This window comes from Macaca nemestrina, chromosome 16 (assembly GCF_043159975.1).
Source record: "Macaca nemestrina isolate mMacNem1 chromosome 16, mMacNem.hap1, whole genome shotgun sequence".
Classification (NCBI taxonomy): Eukaryota; Metazoa; Chordata; class Mammalia; order Primates; family Cercopithecidae; genus Macaca; species Macaca nemestrina.
The window spans coordinates 81,485,673-81,509,471 of NC_092140.1; the positions used below are offsets into that span (position 1 = coordinate 81,485,673).

A 23,799-nucleotide genomic window follows, 5' to 3' on the forward strand; every position below is an offset into this window, starting at 1 on the left:
GTTCAAGACCAGCCTGGACAACACCGTGAAACCCCATCTCTATTAAAAATACAAAAATTAGCCAGGCATAGTGGTGGGCGCCTGTAATTCTAGTTACTCGGGAGGCTGAGGCAGGAGAACTGCTTGAACCTAGGAAGCGGAGGTTGCAGTAAGCCGAGACCGCGCCACTGCATTCTGGCCTGGGCAACAAAAGCGAAACTCCATCTCAAATAAATAAATAAACATATAAATAAATACAAAAAAAAGGGAAAATACAAATTAAAAAAAAACAACAAAGTTGTTAGCTGGGCTAGTCACACATATCTGTAATCCCAGCTACTTGGGAGGCTGAGGCTGGAGAATAGCTTGAGGCCAGGGGTCCAAGACCAGCCTAGGCAACAGAATGAGATGACCATCTCTACTAAAAAAATCCAAAAAATTATCCAGGCATGGTGGTAGGCGACTCTAGTCCCAGCTACTCCGCAGGCTGAGGTGGAAGGGGCACATACGCCCAGGACTTCAAGGCTGCAGTGAGCTATGATCATGACACTGCACTCTGGCAGCCTGGGTGCCAGAGCAAGACCCTGTCAAGAAAGGTTAAAAACAAGTTTTCTGAATGAAAATGTCTATACAAATTAAGAATTTCAAAGGATTCTCCCTACACTTAGGATATATGCTAAGTTACACGTCCTGTCTACATTTTCTCTTATATGGTTGCTTAGTGTTTATTTTCACCCACCTGACCTCATGTGCACAGCTGTAAAGGGAGGTAATTAAATATAATACTAGCTGCTGGTACTTCTGAACGCTTTCCAAGTTTCTAATATTTATTTATTTAGAGGCGGAGTTTTGCTCTTATTGCCCAGGCTGGAGTGCAAAAGCATGATCTCGGCTCACTGCAACCTCCACCTTCTGGGTTCAAGCGATTCTCCTGTCTCAGCCTCCCGAGTAGCTAGAATTACAGGAATCCGTCACCACGCCCGGCTATTTTTGTATTTTTAGTAGAGACAGGGTTTCTCCATGTTGGCCAGGCTGGTCTCGAACTCCTGACCTCAGGTGATCTGCCCGCCTCGGCCTCCCAAAGTGCTGGGATTACAGGCGTGAGCCACTGCTCCCAGCCGTTTCTCTTATTTAATTCCTGATACGTTCTTTCAGTTTTACTTGCTGTTTCCTTTTCAGTCTGAACTCTTAAACTGTAATCGCACAGCCTTTAAGGCTTCTGTGCTCTCATACATTTTTGTTCCTTGCTGGACCGACTGCCCTTTCAATAATGCCCTTTCATGAACTTTTCCTATTTCCTGTTCTTTTTAAAGGTGCAGAAGGAAAACTAAGGTCATCACAGACTTCCAAAAAGCGGGGTTTAAAAGAAATCTTCTAAGTTATCATCTCGTTTCACGTTAATTAACTGAGTCCGCGGTCACAAAGCTTCGCAACGGCAAAGCCAAAAGCAAAATTCATGCCTTTCAACTTTCTCACTACCCAAGTAGGACGGCAAGCCGAATCCGCAGGGCAGTGCCAACACTGTTTTTGCTACTCTTGCGCAGAACAAAAATGCTAATCACTGCAACTGCTTTACATGAAATTGCACCTAGAAAGACTTTAAAACCCAGAGGTACATTAACTCTCCAGGCAATTTCCTCCCAGCCTAGCATGTGCCACGAGCGATTCCGAATGTGGTGTGCCCTCTCCCAGAATGCGAAGCTCGCGGGCGCTCAGGCTGCCGTTTGAATGAACCCACGAGTGGGAGGGACGTACAGGCAGGGTTGCAAGCCCGGGGCACGCGTGCAGACGCAGAGATGCCACGATGGGATTCGCACTCGGATCTCAATGACCCTGGAACAGGAATCACCCCACGCCAACAGCGATGCACCAGCCCGACCCAAGGAGGGAGCAGCCCGAGAAGCGGAGCCCTGTCCCAGTCCCCCGAACCTCGCGCCCCGCCGAGCCCCGCCCGGCCTGCGAACTGGAAAGCAAAGGCAGCCCAGAGCACGCCCGATTGCAAAGGAGGCTCCCAGGAAACCGCAGCCCAACCCTACCCCAGGCCCGGGTTCCGGGAGCCGCAGAGAAAGAGGGGCCGGCGGGAGGAGGCGCGGGCCAGGACTTACCTGGAGGCGGCGGCCCCACACCTCCTGCAACCCGGACTCAGTTGCTACAAGAACCGGAGGCCGCTCCAGGAAAGGAGAAAATGCCGCGCCGGCCCAGGAGCCTGCGCGCAGCCCCGCCCCGCCCCGCCTCGCCCCGCCCCGCCCGCGCAAACACGCCAACCTCCTCAGTTCCCATTGGTTTCTGCCAGCACTAGCCACGCCCATGGCACGCCCCTGACCCCCCCCCGACAGAGACACTTAGGGGCGGGGCCAGCCCCAAGTCCCTTTCGGGATCTTCCACTGCCGCTGCCTGAGGAGGAAGCTGCTTCGGACTCGGTGGCGCCTGATGTGGCCTCTGATATCGACTGGGAGGTGGAAGAGAAATTTGGGGAACGCATCGAGAACCCTGGAAAAGCAACCTTCTCAGGGGGCGGTTCTCTGTGCCCGCGTGAACCTTCACAGTTGGATGGAAGTAAATTTGCCCTTATTTTTTTATACCCCAGCTTTTAGCTTGAAAATGTACAGATTAGGCCGGGCGCGGTGGCTCACGCCTGTAATCCCACCACTTTGGGAGGCCGAGACGGGCGGATCACGAGGTCAGGAGATCAAGACCATCCTGGCTAACACGGTGAAACCCCGTCTCTACTAAAAAATACAAAAAACTAGCCGGGCGAGGTGGCGGGCGCCTGTAGTCCCAGCTACTCGGGAGGCCGAGGCAGGAGAATGGCGTGAACCCGGGAGGCGGAGCTTGCAGTGAGCTGAGATCCGGCCACTGCACTCCAGCCTGGGTGACAGAGCGAGACTCCGTCTCAAAAAAATAAAAAAATAAAAATAAAAAATAATAAAATGTACAGATTAGCGTAGCCGGACGTGGTGGCGGGCGCCTGTAATCCCAGCTACTCAGGAGGCTGAAACAGGAGAATCGCTGGAACCCGCGAGGCGGAGGTTGCAGTGAGCCAAGATCGCGCCACTGCACTCCAGCCTGGGCAACAGAGTGATACTCCCTCTCAAAAAAAAAAAAAGAAAATGTCCAAATAGACCAAAAAATTAAAAGAACCATACTATATGAGTAGAAACTTTTACATATATAATATATATAATATACATATATGTAAATAGTTGTATATTAATATATCACATTTTTTAATGGTATTGCAGTGTTTGTGTTCAAGTACACCCAGGTATATTTTTGTTTTGTTTTGTTTTGTTTTGAGACGGAGCCTCGCTCTTGTTGCCCAGGCTGGAGTGCAGTGGCGCCATCTCGGCTCACCGCAACCTCCGGCCCCCAGGTTCAAGTGATTCTCCTGCGTCAGCCTCCCAAGTAGCTGGAGCCGGGTGCCGTGGCTCACGCCTGTAATCCCAGCACTTTGGGAGGTCAAGGCGGGCAGATCACCTGAGGTCGGGAGTTCGAGACTAGCTTGACCAATATGGAGAAACCCCGTCTCTACTAAAAATACAAAAAGTAGCCGAATGTGGTGATGGCACCTGTAATCCCAGCTACTCGGGAGGCTGAGGCAGGAGAATCACTTGAACCTGGGAGGTGGAGGTTGTGATGAGCTGAGATCACACCACTGCACTCCAGCCTGGGCGACAGAGCGAGACTCCATCTCGGAAAAAAAAAGAAAAAAGAATAAATGCATATGTATAAAACTTGCATCTATTGATGCAAAGTGGTACTCCAGGAATCTTTACATTCCTTGATTCATTCAAGCCAAAGAAATGTTATTTCCATTTTACAGGTGATGAAACAGAGTTTTCATGAGATAACTGGCCTGTTACAGAACCAGGGCCCGGGGCCATCTATCTCATTTCCTTCTGTGTCTCCAGCTCAGGCCCCAGGCGGAGCTTAAACAATCCCTTTTCTGTCCTCCAAACTGGACTCTAGGTGAGTACCTGGATTTTTGCCACGCACTCTTTTGAAATCAATAAAATATGGACCCGTTTGAAGTATCCCCTGAATTCTGGCCATAAAAACAAATACAATCCCCAGCCTGTGGGGGAAAGTCATTGGAATGCTTGCCTTTCTAGGGCAGGGAAATAAGAACATGACGCTTTCTACCTCTCTCTCACCTCACCAAGTCCTTTCCAGACTCACGACTGTGTGGCACTGCATACTAAGTACTGGATTCCTCCCTCTCCTGTAGAGCTTTTGGACACCCAAAGTCTACCATTACCCTAAGCCCCACCAGCCTGTGCTAATACTCACATAATACTTAGAAATACACAGGAATCGCCAAACTTCAAGTATGAAGATCCTTTTGTGGGTTTTTTTGTGCTTTTGTTTTGTTTTGCTTTTCAAGACAGGGTCTCGCTCTGTCACCCAGGCTGGAGTGCAGTGGCCCAGTCACAGCTCACTGCAGCCTCAAACTCCTATACTCAAGCAATCCTCTTGCCTTGGCCTCCCAAAGTGCTGGGAGTACAGGCATGAACCACCATGCCTGGCCAAAGATCTTTTGGAAAGAAAAATGAATTTTTTAAAACTCTGGAGTCCCTGTAAAATAGATGGTAGTATTCTCAGTGTCCATTATGAAAATGCATATTGAATTTGTGGGCCCCCTGCAGTAACCTTGGGTTCCCCCAAGGGTCTTGGCCCATGAATTGGAAACTATTTCTCTAGGGAATAGTAACTTGGTTGCAGCAGCATAACCAGTTTAGAAACAAGAATAACAAAAAAAGTTCGGGCGCCGTGACTCACACCTATAATTCCAACACTTTGGGAGGCCGAAGCAGGTGGATCACCTGAGGTCAGGAGTACAAGACTAGCCTGGCCAACATGGCGAAACCCTGTCTCCACTAAAAATGCAAAAATTAGCTGGTCATGGTGCTGCCTGCCTACAGTCCCAGCTACTTGGGAGGCTGAGGCAGGCGAATTGCTGGAACCTGGTAAGCGGAGATTGCAGTGAGCTGAGATTGTGCCACTGCACTCCAGCCTTGGCAACAGAGCGAGACTCCATCTCCAAAGAAAAAAAAAAAGAATAACAAAAAAAGTAGTAAGTCCAGAAATATATCTATGAACTATTCAGTGCTAGTCCCTGTTGGAAGCAGCTTCTTTTTCATCTATTCTTTGGCTTCAACTTTCCCCCTATTTGGCTCTTTGTGCATGTTTTTTATCTGACTACAGTTAACACACCCAGGTAGCAATATGGAAATGAAGACCTAGGTTCTACTCAGTCCTGGTCACAACTTTATTAGCTCTCTGGCCTTGAGTTCATTAAAGTCCTCAGTTGCAAAATGGAAACAATACCCTCCCTACAGAATGTTAAATGAGGCGACGTGTGCAGAAACGTACTTTGTAAAATGTAAGTGCTGTAGAAATTTGAATTCATCTGGCCATGGCACTCACCAGTTTAAAATTCTTCATTGGCTCCCCAGTGTCCTCAAGATTAAAAGTAAGCCCTCAGGCTGGCACACAAGGCCCCTGACCAGTGGTCCTTAGAGCCCTCCAGCGGTAAGAATCTAGTTCCCTATCCGTGTCACTCATGTACTTGCCTCTCAATCCTGTATTCTAAAGTCCGGCCATATAGACACTTCTCAAGTAGCTGGACTTTTTTTGCCACTTAAGACTTTTATTAGCAAACTGTTAAAACAGTAAGATCCATACAGCCAAAAGCCCTCACTACACTCCCTTAGGTGGATGATGCCAATCTCTATGAGGAGCTGGGCAGCAGGAACCATTTTTTACCCACATCCTGGTTTTCATCATCTTGGCAACTGTATGTGCACTATATAGTGGCAATAAAAAACAAATGCTTTGGAATCAACTACAATTTGGTAAATGTTTGTGTAACCACATTAAACTACAGGAATGGTGCAGATAATATGGACCTGCATCTTGCCAAGAATGAGTCTAGCAGGTTTTTCTGGATGGGGGTCCCTCGGTGTTTGCAGAATGAAAGGCCTTAGTCAGACCTTTCAGGGGTAGCAATTGGTGGTTGGTGGAAGGAGGAGGTTGTATCTGACTGAGACATCTGGTCACCTCCTCTCCTTGGCAAAATGGAGCAGCAATGAGCCATTGCTACTCCTAACAAGAACACCTGGATAGGCCAGTGTTCCTAGCTGGTGTACTGGGAATGAGCCCATGACATTCTTTATCATTATATTTTTTTGCAGCAGTTCTCAATCTCAATGAGATTTTGCCCTCCAGGAGACATTCGCAATGTCTGGAGTTTTTTGGTTGCCTCAACTCTAGATGCTTGCTACTGGCAAGTTGGTAGGGACCTGGGATGCTGCTAAACGTTCAACAATGCCCGGGAAAGTGGCAATAGTACTGAAGTTTGAGAAATCCTGTTTTATAGGAATGTTGCTTTGGGCATTTGTTTTTCCTGGTTACAGGTGCTTTGTTGAGAATGCATCTTTTGTGTAAGTCATTGAATGGTCGTATAAAATACTCATAGCTCCCCAAACACAGTGACACTCCCTTTTACCGCTGCGACTTGGCACATACTGCATTGCACCTGCTGAGTTATTTCTCTTGCTAAGTTCTTCTCATCCATCAGGCCTCAGTTTGGACACCATGTCCTCTAGGAAGTCTCTCCTAGTCCCTAAAAACTGGGTGCAGTGGGTGCCTGCCCACGTTGTGCATCCATGCTGCTATGAGAACAGTTACCGCACTTCAAAAGAATGAGCCGTTTTCTTGACAGTCTTCCCATGGAACCGTAAGCTCCTTGGGGTAGGGACCCAGTCTTGCTCACTACCGTATTCTTAGTGCTCAGCATAGCACCGGGCACTGTGGGCCCCCAATAAATACAAGCACATTTGGAGAGTCTCTATAATTTGAGAGTTGGCAGGAAGACAGAGGTCAGGACGGAGGCTTTTTCAAATTGTCTGTCCCTTCCCATTGATATCACCACAGTTGTAAGCCCTGCTCAAAAGTACTTCTGCTTCCTTAGATGTGTTCCAGTAGACACAATGGTAAGAACAACAGTGCAGGGAAACTCATGTGAAGTCTGGTGAGTTGTACTTAGAAATCTGGTTTATTTAATTTTGCGTTATTCTCTGCATTTATTTATTTTGATATCTTTTTAAATTTTATGCCCAAGGGTTAGCAAATTATGGTCCATGGACCAATTTATCCAGTTGCCTGTCTTGGTATAGCCCCAGAATTAAGAATAGTTTATATATTTTTTTATTTTTTATTTTTATTATTATTATTATTTTTGAGACTGAGTCTCTCTCTATCGCCCAGGCTGGAGTGCAGTGGCGTGATCGCGGCTCACTGCAACCTCCACCTCCTGGATTCAAGCGATTCTTGTGCCTCAGCCTCGAGAGTAGCTGGGATTACAGGTGCCCACCACCATGCCCAGCTAATTTTTAGTAGAGATGGGGTTTCACCATGTTGGCCAGGCTGGTCTGGAACTCCTGACCTCAAGTGATCTGCCCGCCTTGGCCTCCCAAAGTGCTGGGATTACAGGCGTGAGCCACCGCCCCCGACCCAGTTTTTATATTTTTTAAGTGGCTACATTTTAAATGGTTATGTAAGTATCTACAGAATCTCAGTTTTGCCTCCTGGGCCCTAAAGAATAAAATCTTCACAATCTAGTTCTTTACAAAAACTGTTTGCCGATCCCTATGTGAGCCTTTAGCAAAATTTGCATTTGAATATTCCAGTCTGGTCTCAGCTGTGCCTTAGCTGTCGTTTCCTGAGCCTGTTGGGGTTCATTTGGTAAAAGGGGAAATGGCACAGCCTGTAACAGCCTGTAACAGTAGCAGAAGCAACTGTCATGAGACCTTGAAGAAGACCTCCTGACAGCCTTACCGGACACTCTTGTAACAAGATTATCTTAATACAATCAGTACAATGTATACACTTTACCAAATTATCTCACACCTTCATTTTAAAGTCACAAATATAAAATCAATTGCACATTTTAAATTGAAATTGCAAGGTAATCTGTAAGATTCCCTATGAGGATAATTTCTTTACTACTACACTTCGCATGAATAGCAGACACATGCAGATTGTCTTACACTTAATGGTTAGTACTAAAAATATTAGTACTATGGGTTTGATTTAGCTCGTCGTTTCTATATTTAACTCTAAACCTTCCAGAGTTACATGATCATATAACAACAGATATACCAGCCTAGATGAGCTGGGTAATTGGATGATGAAAAAAAATCAGGACATTAATGAGATTGTTTATCTTGAAGAGATCTGAGACTGGGCACCAGGACTAGGGAACTATACTGGGCTGGGTCCTGAAACTGCTACCCCAAAACACGGTGCTTTGACATACTGAACTGAACAAGAGGCCACATCTCTCTAACTTTCCTCCCATCTTCCTGTCTCTCAATCCTCTGTCTCTCCCGTAGCACAGGAGGAAGTTGTACTCTGAAGGTCCTTTGTCTGCCTGAAGTCTGGATCCACCAAAAAAGAAAATAGTTACCTCTGGTCCCTTCCTCAAGTTTTCATTAACTGAACTCATTGCAAGAAGAAAGACAACTTGGTCCACACACATGGATAGACTTTCGTCACAAACCACTGTTTGCTCATTGGGTCCAACAGAGTTTGTCCCAGGCCGTTGTATATTTCAATTCCATTGACTTCCCCTGAAGATCATTTACCACCTTCCTAAATCATCCACGTTTCCCCATCTCCCTTTCACTCAAGAAGAGGATATGAGACCTTCAGGAAGACCTCCTGACAGTCTTACCGGATGCTCTTGTAACAAGATTCTCTACCCCACTGTGTGGTGAAGAAATCGCTCTGTGATTTTCCCCCATGCACATTAATAAATTTTGTCCGGCATTTCTCCTATTAATTTGCCTTTTGTGAATTTATTTTCAGCAAGGCTTCAGACAGCAAAAGGGAAGTTTTCCCTTGGCCCCCTACAATTTTTTTTTTTTTTTTTTTGAAACAGATCTCATTCTGTCGCCCAGGCTAGAGTGCAGTAGTGCCATCTCGGCTCACTGCAACCTCCGCCTCCCAGGTTCAGGCGATTCTCCTACCTTAGCCTCCTGAGGAGCTGCAACTACAGGCATGCGTCACCACTCTTGGCTAATTTTTGTATTTTTAGTAGAGACAGGATTTCATCATGTTGGCCAGGCTGGTCTCGAACTTCTGACCTCAGATGATCCACCCGCCTCAGCCTCCCAAAGTGCTGGGATTACAGGTGTGAGCCACCATGCCCGGCTCCCTACAATTATTATATGTCCCATTTTTATAGAGAAGTTGTGTCTGATCCATCAGCAGGGACCGTGAGGAAGGTAAGCCTTTCTGTTGTCATTGAGTTTTGCTACCTTCATCCCTGGGCATTTTTCTGCCAGTTATACCCTTCTCCAGTTTGTTCGTGTTATTTTTTTTTTTCTTTTTTTGAGATGGAGTCTCGCTCTGTCGTCCAGACTGGAGTGCAGCGGCGCAATCTTGGCTCACTGCAACCTCCACCTCCTAGGTTCAAGTGATTCTCCTGCCTCAGCCTCCCGAGCAGCTGGGACTACAGGCACATGCCACCACACCCAGCTAATTTTTGTCTTTTTAGTAGAGATGGGGTTTCACTATACTGGCCAGGCTAATCTCAATCTCTTGACCTCATGATCTGCCCACCTTGGACTCCCAAAGTGCTGGGATTACAGGCATGAGCCACCAAGCCCAGCCTTCTTTTAAACATTTTTTTTTTTTTTTTTTTTTTTTTTGAGACAGAGTCTAGCTCTGTCACCCAGGCTGGAGTGCAGTGGTGTGATCTCTGCTCACTGCAACTTCCACCTCCCAGGTTCAAGCAATTCTCCTGCCTCAGTCTCCTGAATAGCTGGGATTACAGGTGTGCACCACCATGCCTGGCTAATTTTTGTATTTTTAGTAGAGACGGGATTTCACCGTGTTGGTCAGGCTGGTCTTGAACTCCTGACCTCGTGATCTGCCCGCCTCGGCCTCCCAAAGTGCAGGGATTACAGGCGTGAGCCACCGCACTCGGCCTCTTTTTAACTTTTAAAGCCTAATTTGGGTGGGGAGAGAGAGAGAGACAAAAAAGAAACAAATCACAGTTAAAGGATTAAGAATAATGATAAAATTTCTCAATAGCAATTCTGGAAACTAGAAAATGATGGAGCAATGACTTAAATTTGAGGGGAAATCATTGCCAAACGATAATATCCACCTAACCACACCAGCAGTGGGAGAATTCAAAAGTTACATATGTGCAAGCTCTTTTTTTTTTTTTTTTTTTTTTTTGAGATGGAGTCTTGCTCTGTCACCCAGTCTGGAGTGCAATGATGCAATCTCAGTTCGCTGCAACCTCCACCTCCTGGGTTCCAGCGATTCTCAGGCCTCAGCCTCCTGAGGAGCTGCAACTACAGGTGTGTGTCACCACACCTGGCTAATTTTTGAATTTTTAGTAGAGATGGGGTTTCACCATGTTGGCCAGGCTGGTCTCGAACTCCTGACCTCAGGTAATCCACCTGCCTTGGCCTCCCAAAGTGCTAGGATTACAGGCATGAGCCACCACACCCAACAGGTGCAAGCTCTTAAAGAATTGACCTCTTTCATGTATGTGTCCCCAAGAAAGCTAATGAAGGATATTCTTCCCCAGAACTAAGGAAGAAACTGAGAAATGGAGTTCAGGAAATAAGAGACCAGCAAAGGAGGATGGGGAAAGGAATTCTCAAGATAACACTGAAAAGAAATCTCCACTCCAGCCTGGGCGACAGAGCGAGACTCCGTCTCAAAAAAAAAAAAAAAAAAAAAAGAAATCTCAGAACAGCTGGGCACAGAAGACTCGGGAAGATGGCGAAACACAGTTTCTACCAAAACAAACAAACAAAGCCCAAAAAACAAAACTTAGCTGGGCATGATGGCACACACCTGTAGTCCTCAGCTAGTCAGGGGGCTGAAGTGGGAGGATCACCTGAGCCCAGGAAGGTTGAGGCTGCAGTGAGCCGTATCGTGCCACTGCACCCCTGGGCAACAGAATGAGACCTTGGCCCAAAAAAAAAAAAAAGAAGAAGAAATTCAATCTGAACCTTAACTGGAATTGCTTGTATTATCTTTTTTAGCCCATCATTTGGCTAAATATTTCACTCTCTAACTTTCCGAGTTGCTTTCACATAGGTACTGCCAAAGCAAGCTATCAGACTTAAGTTTATCACAGGCAAAATTTAAAGGGCAAATTGCAACCTCCAAGAGATGAAATGAATGGCTCTTTTCATGAAAAAGAAGTTGGGGAACTGTAAGTGATCCGGGGCACTGCATGCTGAGAGCTTCAAGCATAAAGGGTAGTAAACAGGTGGCTCCCAGGGGTAATTTTATCCAGAGTGTTCTGCAGTGTGGCTTTTCGGAGCGTCAGGGAGGACAGTGCCCCAGCTCGTCACTGCAGAAACGCCCTCGATCGTTCAAGTATATTCACAGAATAACCAAGGAGAGCACAGTCAGAACTGACACCGGTTTAGGAACTGGAAAATTGAAAGTTGTATGACCCTGTGAGGACTGTGTTCTCAGTTCTTGGAACTTGCCCTAAGAACAGACTGTCATGCTCCATTTTTGCCTCTGATAAAGAGCATACATGAGTTTAGCACAAGGACTCTGAACATAACCATGACATTTCCATCTGGCAATAGTGGAAGGGTCAGGGAAGCTGGCTGAGGCCCAAGGCTGGTGAAAAAAGTCTGAGCTGTTCTGACGGGTCCAAAGCCATTTAAGTCCGTGGCTTTCAAACTTGTTAAACTATAACCCACATTAAGAAATGCATTTTACATCATAACCCAGTAAACACATATACACACAAACACACTACTGAGACAAACATTTCTAGAAGGAATACTTACTGTATCTGTAATGCACCGTATTCTTAATTATTCTATTTTATTTTTTGTTCATACTGTTCATAGCCCACTAAAATGAAAATCCAGTTTTGAAAAAAATACTGATTATAAAATTCCAATCAGGCTGGGCACAGTGGCTCATGCCTGTAATCCCAGCACTTTGGGAGGCCGAGGCGGGCGGATCACCTGAGGTCAGGAGTTTGAGACCAGCCTGGCCAACATGGTGAAAACCCATCGCTACTGAAAATACAAAAAACTAGCCAGGCATGGTGGTGCATGCCTGTAATCCCAGCTACTCAGGAGGCTGAGGCAGGAGAATTGCTTGAACCCGGGAAGCAGAGGTTGCGGTAAGCCAAGATCACGCCATTGCACTCCAACATGGGCAACAAGAGTGAAACTCCATCTCAAAAAAAAAGAAAAAGTCCGGCCGGGCGCGGTGGCTCAAGCCTGTAATCCCAGCACTTTGGGAGGCCGAGACGGGCGGATCACGAGGTCAGGAGATTGAGACCATCCTGGCTAACACGGTGAAACCCCGTCTCTACTAAAAAATACAAAAAACTAGCCGGGCGCGGTGGTGGGCGCCTGTAGTCCCAACTACTCGGGAGGCTGAGGCAGGAGAATGGCGTGAACCCGGGAGGCGGAGCTTGCAGTGAGCTGAGATCCGGCCACTGCACTCCAGCCTGGGCGGCAGAGCGAGACTCCGTCTCAAAAAAAAACAAAAAAAGTCCAATCAAACCATACTCTTCGTTTTTTTGTTTCTTTGTCTTTTTGTTTTGTTTTGTTTTGAGTGCAATCCCAACACTTTGGGAAGCCAAGGCAGGCAGATCGCTTGAGGCTAGGAGTTCAAGACCAGCCTAGGTAACATGGTGAAACCCTGTCTCTACTAAAATTACAAAAATTAGCTGGGTATGGTGGTGTGTGCCTGTAATCCCAGCTACTTGGGAGGCTGAGGCAGGAAAATGGCTTGAACCTGGAAGGCGGAGGTTCCAGTGAGCCAAGATCGTGCCATCGCACTCCAGCCTGAGTGACAGAACAACACTCTGTTTCAAAAATAAATAAATAAATAAATAGTTGTTTAGGTTGAGCAGCAGCTTACCCTCTGACAACTCATCTTGAGGCCTTATGCTGCTGGAAAATTCCTCTCCAAGTGAATTGAAGGAGAGCTTCTGTTTTTTTGTTAGACATAGCCACCTGTGACCTTGACAGTGACTTGGTTTGGTCATCATTTGTTTGTTTTTGTGTAAATTTAACTGCTATCTAAATAGCCATAAAATGGTTAAACAATAATCCTCGGTGAACACATAGCGTCTCACTGCAAATTCTGCAGCTGAGGGATGGCAGACCATGAAAGACCAAGGAGTTTCTGAGAATTGGGAGAGTTGCCCGAGACATTTGGTCAGGAAGATACCTTTTCCTTATGCAAAGTCAAGAAAGGCGTTTAGGTCCATAAACCTATAGCACCTGGGGCCAGTCTAGCAGGCAACGTTGACAGAGTCTTTTCAATACAGGAGAAATATCATCCCCAACACTCATGCACACTTGTTCAAAAACATATCTTTTGGAACCAGGTAAAGGTGATGGTTGCACAACACTGTAAACACACTAAATGTCACCAAGTTGTGCACTTTAAAACATGTAAATGGGTTGGGCACAGTGGCTTACGCCTATAACTCTAACACTTCGGGCGGCCATAGTGAGCAGATCGCTTGAGCTCAGGAATTGGAGACCAACCAGGGCAACATAGCAAAACCCCATCTTGACAAAAAATACAAAAATTAGCCGGGCACGGTGGCACATGCCTGTAGTCCCAGCTACTCTGGAGGCTGAGGTGGGAGGATCACTTGAGCCCAGGAGGTCAATGCTGCAGTAAGCTGTGATGGCACCACTGCACTCCAGCCTGAGTGACAGAAGAAGAGCCTATCTCAACAAAAGAAAACAGTTAAATGCTATGCAAATTTCACCTCTCTCTCTCTCTCCCCTTCTCTCTCTCTATTTCTCTCTCTTTTTATATATATATATGCACATATATATATACAAACACACATATATATACATATACATACACACATATATATATTTTTTGGAGACAGAGTCTCACTCTGTCGCCCAGGCTGGAGTGCAATGGTGCGATCTCGACTCACTGCAACCTCCGCCTCCCAGGTTCAAGTGATTCTCCTACCTCAGCCTCTAGAGTAGCTGGCATTATAGGCATGCACCACCACACCAGGCTAATTTTTTGTATTTTTAGAAGAGACGGGTTTTACCATGTTGGCCAGGCTGGTCTCGAACTTCTGACCTCGAGCAATCTGCCGGCCTCGGCCTCCAAAAGTGCTGAGATTATAGGCATGAGCCACAGTGCCCAGCCTATCAATATTTTTAATTTAAAAAAAAAAAAAAATATATATATATATATATATGAACATACACCACCAAAGCAATACAAATGTGACCTTTTTGGTTATTATTTGTTCTGGTTTTCTGGCACCCTGCATAGTCAAGGCAGAAAGGTTTTAGGGATTTAATTTCAAGAAAATGAAGATAGAAAGATGAATGATTGTATAAATAGTGAAATAGCTGCATTTTTTAAAAATGGGCTTTGCAGATGCTGCCACCACCAGGAGCCTTGTACTATCAGCCACGGTCAACCCCACGGTGTTCTTTGACATCGCCATCGACGGCAAGCCCTTAGGCTGCGTCTCCTTCAAGTTGTTTGCAGACAAGTTTCCAAAGACAGCAGAAAAAAACTTTCACACTCTGAGCACTACGGAGAAAGGATTTGGTTATAAGGTCCCTGCTGTCACAGAATTATTCCAGGGTTTATATGTCAGGGTGGTGACTTCTCATGCCGTAATCGCACTGGTGGAAGTCCATTTACAAGGAGAAATTTGATGACGACAACTTTATCCTGAAGCATACAGGTCCTGGCATCTTGTCCATGGCAAATGCTGGACCCAACACAAATGGTTCCCAGTTTTTCATTTGCGCTGCCAAGATTGAGTGGTTGGATGGCACGCATGTGGTCTTTGGCAAGGAGAAAGAAGGCATGAATATTGTGAAGGCCATGGAGCGCTTTGGATCCAGGAATGGCAAGACCAGCAAGAAGATCACCATTGCTGACTGTGTTTTATCTTAACCACCAGACCATTCCTTCTATAGCTCAGGAGAGTGCCCCTCCACCGGTTTGCTCATAGTATCCTGGAATCTTTGTGCTCTCGCTCAGTTCCCTTTGGGCTCCATGTTTTCCTTGTTCCCTTCCATGCCTAGCTGGATTGCAGAGTTAAGTTGATGATTATGAAATAGAAACTAACAACCAAAAAAGAAAAAAAAAATGGCTAGTTTGATACAGCTTAGCAGATGGCCTAGAGCCAGGGTCCAGGACTAGCCATTGTTTCATTACCTCCTCCAAAGCCCCGGGGAGCCCATCTCACCCACAATCCCCTCAGAGTGTGATCAACAGTGGTTACACATGACCCATCACCCGGTCACACAGATAGGTCAAGGGAGACATGGATAGAGGCCCGAGGTGGCCTTGAGAGCTCTGCCCTATAGTGGCCCTCTGCTGGATGGTGAAGGCTGTCCCACAGGAACTCTCGGGACATTTGACATAAGGTACGAGTGAAAATCTGCTGATACAGACGAGAGCAGTAGAGTCAGAAGCAAAACAGCTCCATCCCTGTCATGGTGGAGCCCCAGACCAGGGATCCCCACAGTTGCCCAGTTCTGAAGAGTCACTTCTAGGTATTGTGATGGTGCCACCAGAGTTGCTATCAGAGCCACGGGGCTACAAGTACATCCCCGACCACTTCCTGTATGGCCTCATCACGTGGCCTGAGACAACTTCTTGTGTCCTTTATTTCCCCATGTAGCCTTATAATTGGCCTTCATTCATGGAAATAATCTGAGGATGTGCCTGCTCCTTGAAACCCTGAAAAATCTAATTTACATCTAAATGCCACAAAAGGAAGCCACTGAAAAGATTCTGGTCACATCTTCCTTCCCTAATGAAGGACTGGTGGGGACTCTCTAGAAGCCATTAGTAGGGCAACTTATTTCTAATCCTCCTCTGCTGTGCCAGCCTCCACTATGGAAGCTGAAAATGTTAAATACTTCTTTCCCGGCTGGGCGCGGTGGCTCACACTTGTAATCCCAGCACTTTGGGAGGCCGAGGCAGGCGGATCATGAGGTCCGTGATCGAGACCATACAACATGGTGAAACCCCATCTCTACTGAAAATACAAAAATTAGCTGGGCATGGTGGCACATGCCTGTAATCCTAGCTACTCGAGAGGCTGAGGCAGGAGAATCACTTGAACCAGGGAGTCAGAGGTTGCGGTGAGCCAAGATCACACCACTGCACTCCAGCCTGGCGAAAGAGCGAGACTCCATCTCAAAAAACAAAGCAAAACAAAACAAATTTCTTTCCCAGCCTTTCTTGCAGCTAAGCATGGCCACGTGACAAGTTCTGTACAACGAGACAAACATGAAACTCTCGGGCAGCGTAAGGGGGGGTGTTTGAGAAAGGCTTTACTTCTGCACAAAGAGGAGAGGCCGAGGAGCAGTGGTCACTGGCACTGCCCCTTCCCCATTCTCGTGCTTGAATACAAACATGGTACCTGCAGCTGTGGCCACAATCTCACTCTCACGAAGTAACAAGCATGTTAACAAAAGGCCCACGTGCTAAGAAAGGCAAGACTGAAAGACAGAAAGGGTCAGCGTCTTATTGATATTATCGGGCAGCTAAACCAATGCCAGCAACTTTCTACCTCCAGGCTTCTTGTTTCTTGAGAAAAAGACCACTTTAACTGGGTATTATTGCCTATGGTTTTCCTCACTGATAACACTGTATATGTAAAACTAATAACAAAATGTGCATCATAGGCCGGGCGCGGTGGCTCCCCCAGCACTTTGGGAGGCCGAGGCAGGCGGATCACTTCAGGCAAGAAGTTCAAGACCAGCCTGATCATCATGGTGAAACCCCGCCTCTACTGAAAATACAAAAATTAGCCGGGCATGGTGGTGGGTGCCTGTAATCCCAGCTACTCGGGAAACTGAGACAGGAAAACTGCTTGAACCCGGGAGGCGTTCAAAGATATGGGAGGCATCTGGCCGGGTGTGGTGGCTCATGCCTATAGTTCCAGCACTTTGGGTCCGAGGCAGGTGGATCACGAGGTCAGGAGTTTGAGACCAGCCTGACCAACATGGTGAAACTCCGTCTTTGCTAAAAATACAAAAATTAGCCGGGTGTGGTGGCGGGCGCTTGTAATCCCAGCTACTCAGGAGGCTGAGGCAGAAGAATCGCTTGAACCCAGGAGGCAGAGGTTGCAGTGAGCTGAGATTGCGCCACTGCACTCCAGCCTGGGCAACAGAGTGAGACTCTGTCTCAAAACAAAACAAAACAAAACAAACAAACAAACACAACCTACAGGAGACATTTCCTGAGATGGAAGCCTCTGCACTCCAGCCTGGGCTACAGGAAAAAAAAAAAAAAAAAAAAAGTATCCTAGATTTATAACTTACTTAAGTAAACCTTTAAGCAAATCACATGTTATTGATTCCACAGCAGGATTCAGTCACTCCGACTATTTCTTGTACAACCTCAAGTGGTTTAATTTGGTGTTTTTTTGTTTTTTGAGACAGAGTCTCACTCTGTTGCCCAGGCTGGAGTACAGTGATATGATCTGAGCCACCACGTCCGACCATAAGTTTTAAAATCACTTTGGGTTTTAAGGAGAGTCTTGTGAGGGTCTCTGCATACACCAGTGTCCAAGCTCTGCAGACATGCCAGAAACAGAGTGCTTTCTGTTTGACTGTGCCTGCTCTTACACAGACACTACTCGTGTGCATGGTTGTGGATAGCTTCATGCAGTAAGAGTATAAAGACCTGACTCAAACACACAATTAAGCACACTTTATCACTGCTCATGTGAACGGGAGCTACTACAGAATCAAGGCATGAAATTGTTAGGGGTTGATTTGCGACAATACGGCTGGCCCTAAAGGACATTATGCTAGGTGAAATGAGTCAGTCACAGAAGGACAAATACTGCATGATGTCGCTTACATGAGGCCTTTAAAATAATCAAATTTAGAGAAGCAGAAAATACAATGGAGGCTGCCAGAGGATGGAGGAAATGGGGAGTTTTTCAATGGGTGTGAAGCTACAGTTACACAAGATGATTAAGATCTAGACATCTGCTGTATAACATAGTGCCTATGGTTAATAGTATACCATGTCATGCACTTAAAAATTTGTTAAGAGGGTAGATTTCATGTTAAGTGTTCTTCCTTGCATACACACACATAAAAAGGCAGAAAAAGGGGCACAACGAAACTTTTGGAGATGATGAACACATTTGTTACCTTGATTGTGGCAATGGTATCACAGGTATGTGTGCATTATAACCAAAGTCATCAAATTGTATATACTTAAATATGCACAATTTTTTATATATCATTTGTACTTCAATTAAAGCTGTCAAAAAATTAAAGCATTGTAAGTTAAAGAAAAAGAAAAAAAAGAAAAGAAAAGAAAAGGTTGGGCATGGTGGCTCACACCTGTAAATCTATAAGCCTAGCACTTTGAGGGGCCAAGGCAGGTGGATCGCTTGAGTCCAGGAGTTGGAAACCAGCCTGGGCAACATGGTGAAACCATGTCTCTTAAAAAAAAAAAAATACAACAATTAGCTGGGCATGGTGGCACACACCTGTGGTCTCAGCTACTCAGGAGACTGAGGTAGGCGGATCACTTGAGCCTAGGAGGTTGAGGCTACAGTGAGCTGAGATCACACCACTGTACTCCCCCTGTCTCAAAAAAAAAAAAAAGAAAGAAAGAAAAGAAAGGAAAGGAAAGGAAAGGGACCCTGTACAGAATCTAATATGGACATAATGCATCATGTAAAAAAAAATTAGGGGATAGTTGTTAGAGAAATACATAGCCACACACATATTAAGTATCTTCCCAAAATGCTCAATGTATTTGTGACCTAAAGAGCTGATACTTAGCTAGCCCACATAACAGGAGCTCTAAATAGAATAGACACTCAACCAATGCCGGGTAACTAACAAATTCCTCTGCAGAAGGGCAGCTCTAGAAGCAGATGCATTTCACCCTCGTGCTTATGCTGGAGCTGATAACAATGTCCTGCTGGGTTTCTCTCCTCGTCACGTCCTTCCCCACAGGTCAAGGCCAGATCTCAGTTGATGATTCGAGTCACAAGGACATGCATTCCTCTCAGAGTGGACAAATGCCAAACTTGCTCTGTGAACACCACATAAGGGTTTTTAATGGCTAGAGGTCTCTATATGACCTGGAACTCCTAGCCTTAATTTTGACTTTCCAATAGTCTAGGAAAAGTTCTATATCCAGAGATGCAAGTACTTACATTACCACCATCACCCTTTCACCTACTTACCTAAAAAGGGATAACTAGACCTTGGCTGGGGTTGATTGATCTAGGCAACAGAGTGCCCTCTGTACCTTGACACTCTGTCTATTTCTCAGATGTAATGCAATGTCCACATAAATAAACAGAATGACTCTTTCCCCAAATATGTTTCCTTTAATCAAAGTTCACTGAAAAACAAAAACCAAGGATGATTTAACAAAGTAGTTTGTATGTAGTGTTCATTGTCCTCTTTCCATTTATACTAAAAAGAAAGAAGGCTGGGTGCAGTGGCTCACGCTTGTAATCCCAGCACTTTGGGGAGCTGAGGCAGGTAGATCACCAGAGGTCAGAAGTTTGAGACCAGCCTGGCCAACATGGTGAAACCCCGTCTCTACTAAAAATACAGAAATTAGCTGGGTGTAGTGGCGGGCACCTGTAGTCCCAGCTACTCTGAAGGCTGAGGCAGGAGAATCGCTGGAACTCAGGAGGCGGAGGTTACAGTGAGCCAAGATTACGCCATTGCACTCCTGCCTGGGCAACAAAAGCGAAACTCTGTCTAAAAAGAGAGAGAGAGAGAGAGAAGGAAGGAAGGAAGGAAGGAAGGAAGGAAGGAAGGAAGGAAGGGAGGGAGGGAGGGAGGGAGGGAGGGAGGGAGGGAGGGAGGGAGGAAGGAAGGAAGGAAGGAAGGAGAAAGGAAGGAAGGAAGGAGAGAGAGAGAGAGAGAAAGAAGGGAGGGAGGGAGGGAGGGAGGGAAGGAAGCAAGGAAGGAAGGAAGGGAAACTTGATAGAATGGTCAGATGGCTTTTTCAGTGTAACTCTATCGTACACAGCATGATATGAGTGCTAAATAAATGTTAGGTAAGTTATCAGTAAAGCCAATCTGGAAATTTACAAGATTCGACTGAGAATTGTTTCCTGTCCTCGGTTGCTATGAGAATACCAGGGGAACACTACCAGGGCTTGTCCAGGATGAATGTCTTCAACTTCACACCTTATTACTTGCTCTCATGCACTAGTGCTTCACCTTAAAATGAATCATAACAGCAAGTTATCCAGCAAGAACACGACGGGAGGTGAACTGTCTAGCTGTGGTGCTTCCACAGCCAGCCACAGGAGGGGTTGTAAAGAGATTCTCTTGCCTAGGACAATGGCATTTCTGATTGCTAATTTTGTCTGACAGTGGTTTACAAATTCAACTTCCTTTGAAGATCTGCATTCACTTGATTATCTGGCCCAGCAAACTAGAACAGAATGTCTAGCTACCAATGTGTATCCTGAATATTTGTTTCCTCTTGGGTTTAGTAAAGTAGAAAATGAAACAGAACCACAAGAGGAAATATGCCTAGAAAAAAAACCTGATTAAATCTGTGGAGAGTGGTTGGTAAAAATGGAAACATTTCACATTTCACCAAAAATCTTACATGTTGCTGTGGAAAATAAATGAATTTTTTATTTAAATGCATGCATTTAACAACCACCGATTGATTGTCATGCTGGGTACAAAAGGTAGGGAAATGCCTTTGCATTTAGAGATTTACAGTCTGATGGAAGAGGAAAAAAGAAAAAACAAAATTGTATAATGGCCTGGACAGGTTCGTAGAAGTCTTCTTGGGAAAGGCCAGGCATGGTGGCTCATGCCTGTAATTCCAGCACTTTGGAACAAACATGTTGTCGCTCAACTCCTGACCAACTGGGTGCCAGGAACGATCCTCAGTAATCTCCTCTTCAATGTGTCTCTGATGCTATCATTTGCCTTTTTCTTCCTCTCCAAATCATCTCTTTATTCCCCTTTCCCCTTCACTTCGTTCTCGGAAGAAAAGTCAGTATCCTTCATTTCAAAGTTTATCCTGTTTGTCCTGCCTTAGTTCAGGTTACTGTGGCAAATTACCACAGACTGGGTGGCTTAAACAACAAACATTTGTTTCTCACAGTTCTGGAGGCTGGAAGTTTGAGATCAGAGTGCTAGCGCGGCCAGTGCTGGGCGGCCGAGCAAGAAAAAAGAAATCTTCCTGGGAGAGATGACACTTTAAAAAGAATAATAATAATAGGGCCAGGTGTGGTGGCTCATACCTATAATCCCAGCACTTTGGGAGGCCAAGGCAGGCAGATCACCTGAGGTTAGGAGTTTGAGACCAGCCTGGCCAACATGGTAAAACCCCGTCTCTACTAAAAATACACAAATTAGCTGGGCATGGTGGCACGCACCTGTAATCCCAGCTACTTGGGAGGCTGGGGCAGGAGAATGGCTTGAACCCAGGAGCAGAGGTTGCAGTGAGCCAAGATCGCACCACTGCACTCCAGCCTGGGCAACAGAGTGAGACTCCACCAAAAAAAAAAAAAGACAGGAGAGAGCTTGCTTCCTCTCTCTACTCTCTGCCAGATGAGAATACAAGCAGAAAGTAGCTATCTGTGAACAAGGAAAAGGGCCTTCACCAACAACCAGCCTTGGCATAAGCAGAAATAATAGACACTGGCAACTCCAAAAGGGTGGAGGTTGGGAGGGGAGTGAAGTTGAAAAATTACCTAGGCCGGGCGCAGTGGCTCACGCCCGTAATCCCAGCACTTTGGGAGACCAAGATGGGCGGATCACGAGGTCAGGAGATCGAAACCATTCTGGCTAACACAGTGAAACCCTGTCTCTACTAAAAATACAAAAAAATTACCCGGGCGTGGTGGCAGGCACCTGTAGTCCCAGCTACTCGGGAGGCTGAGGCAGTAGAATGGTGTGAACCCGGGAGGCGGAGCTTGCAGTGAGCGTAGATTGCGCCACTGCACTCCAGCCTGGGCGACAGAGCGAGACTCCATCTCAAAAAAAAAAAAAAAAAAAGAAAGAAAAATTACCTATCAGGAACCATGTTCACGATTTGAGTAATGGATACATTAAAGCCCAATCCCCACCGGTATGCAGTATGTCCATGTAAGAAACATGCACATGTACCCCCTGAATGTAAAACAACCAAAAGAAAGAAAGAACCTGGCCGCGCTAGCACTCTGATCTCAAACTTCCAGCCTCCAGAACTGTGAGAAACAAATGTTTGTTGTTTAAGCCACCCAGTCTGTGGTAATTTGCCACAGTAACCTGAACTAAGGCAGGACAAACAGGATAAACTTTGAAATGAAGGATACTGACTTTTCTTCTGAGAACGAAGTGAAGGGGAAAGGGGAATAAAGAGATGATTTGGAGAGGAAGAAAAAGGCAAATGATAGCATCAGAGACACATTGAAGAGGAGATTACTGAGGATCGTTCCTGGCACCCAGTTGGTCAGGAGTTGAGCGATAACACGTTTCCGCAAAAGACAAGAAAGCATGGTAGAGATGAGGGTTAGCTCTGTCACCAACAAGTCAGGTGATCCTGGTGAGCCTGAGTGACCTCTACATTTCCTTCTTCCTTTAAGACGGGGGACTCCCTTCCCACTCGTGCTGAATACCTGATAGGTTCTTCCTACCTGCTGTACAAACAAAATCAACTCACGGAGACCACATCACTGCAGTAAAGAAAGCATTTAATTTACCTGAGGCCAGCCACACCACGTGGGAGACGCATCATCACCCAAATCTGTCTTGTCCAAGGCCTGGAGGTTAGGAGTTTTTCAAAGGTAGTTTGGGGGAGGAAGCGGGTGCTTGCTGCTGATTGGTTGGGGGTGCCATCGCAGGGGTGTAGGAAATGGTCCTCCTGTGTGCCGATTTGCTTTGGGTAGGGCCACAGGAGTGGTTGGTGGGTCCAAGTGGAACCATCATCGGCATTAGACATGCAAAAAACCTGAAAAGGCATCTCAAAAAGCCAGTCTTAGGTTCTACAGTAGTGATGTTATCTGCAGGAGGCATTGGGGAAGTTGCATATCTTGTGACTTCCAGAATGATGGGTAGCAGTGGTTTATGTCTACACCTTAGCAGAATTCAGGCTCCTCTCCTCTGCCTAGCCTGGTGGTCTCTCAGTAGCTTTACATAGGCAGTTGAGTTTTGGGGAAGGTCTATTATTGAGTATCTCCCACAGTTAGCTTGGCCCAGTAAAAACTAAGGCAGCTTGAAGGCTATAGGCAAGAGGGAGTTGGTTAGATCAGATCTCCCCCACTGCTATAATTCTCTCACTGTTATAATTTTTGCAAAGGTGATTTCACTGGCCCTCTCTCCACCACCCTTCTCAAAGCCAAGGTAAGTCCTACTGAGCCCCAGGGAACCGAATCCTATCAGGTGCAGTGATGGCTGGTGTAACTGCCCAGTAGGTTCTCCTTACCCTCTGCTTAGATAAAGCTGATTTACTGAGACAGGGGAATTACAATGGAGAAAGAGTTTAATTCACACAGAGCCGGCTGTATGGGAGACCTGAGTTTTATTATTACTCACAACATTCTCCCCGAAAACTCTGGGGTTGGGGTTTTTAAGGATAACGTGGCAGGTAGGAGACAAGGGAGTGGGGAGTCCTGATTGGTCGGGTGGGAGATGAAATCACAGGGAGGGAGTCGAACCTGTCCTCTTGCACTGAGTCAGTTCCTGGGTGGGGGCCACAAGACCAGATGAGCCTGATTATGGGTCTGGGTGGTGTCAGTGATGCATGGGAATGAAGGGTCTGCAAAAGAGCTCAAGCCCTGATTTTAGA

The 23,799-nt window shown here is 46.1% G+C and overlaps 1 protein-coding gene and 1 long non-coding RNA gene across 5 annotated transcripts in view; one reads left to right on the forward strand and one right to left on the reverse strand.

The window, feature by feature from the left end:
* Positions 1 to 23,799, reverse strand: part of LOC105490655 (solute carrier family 25 member 30) — a 75,719-nt gene that overhangs the window by 23,417 nt on the left and 28,503 nt on the right. The window contains exon 1 of one of the 3 annotated variants that reach the window (XM_011756494.2): positions 2,085 to 2,206. The exons of 1 other annotated variant lie outside the window; for it this stretch is intronic. The gene's annotated coding sequence lies outside the window, so the exon portion shown is untranslated. Of the gene's footprint in view, positions 1 to 1,734; positions 1,832 to 2,084; positions 2,207 to 23,799 lie in introns of those variants that run through there. One more of the 3 variants, XM_011756495.2, reaches the window with a different exon arrangement.
* On the forward strand, positions 2,321 to 8,820 carry LOC105490654 (uncharacterized). Of its 2 annotated transcripts, none has more exons than XR_011614819.1 (3): positions 2,321 to 2,535; positions 3,803 to 3,948; positions 8,376 to 8,820. It is a non-coding gene; the product is annotated as an uncharacterized lncRNA (long non-coding RNA). The 2 variants fall into 2 exon arrangements; XR_011614820.1 differs by having other exon boundaries at positions 8,381 to 8,820.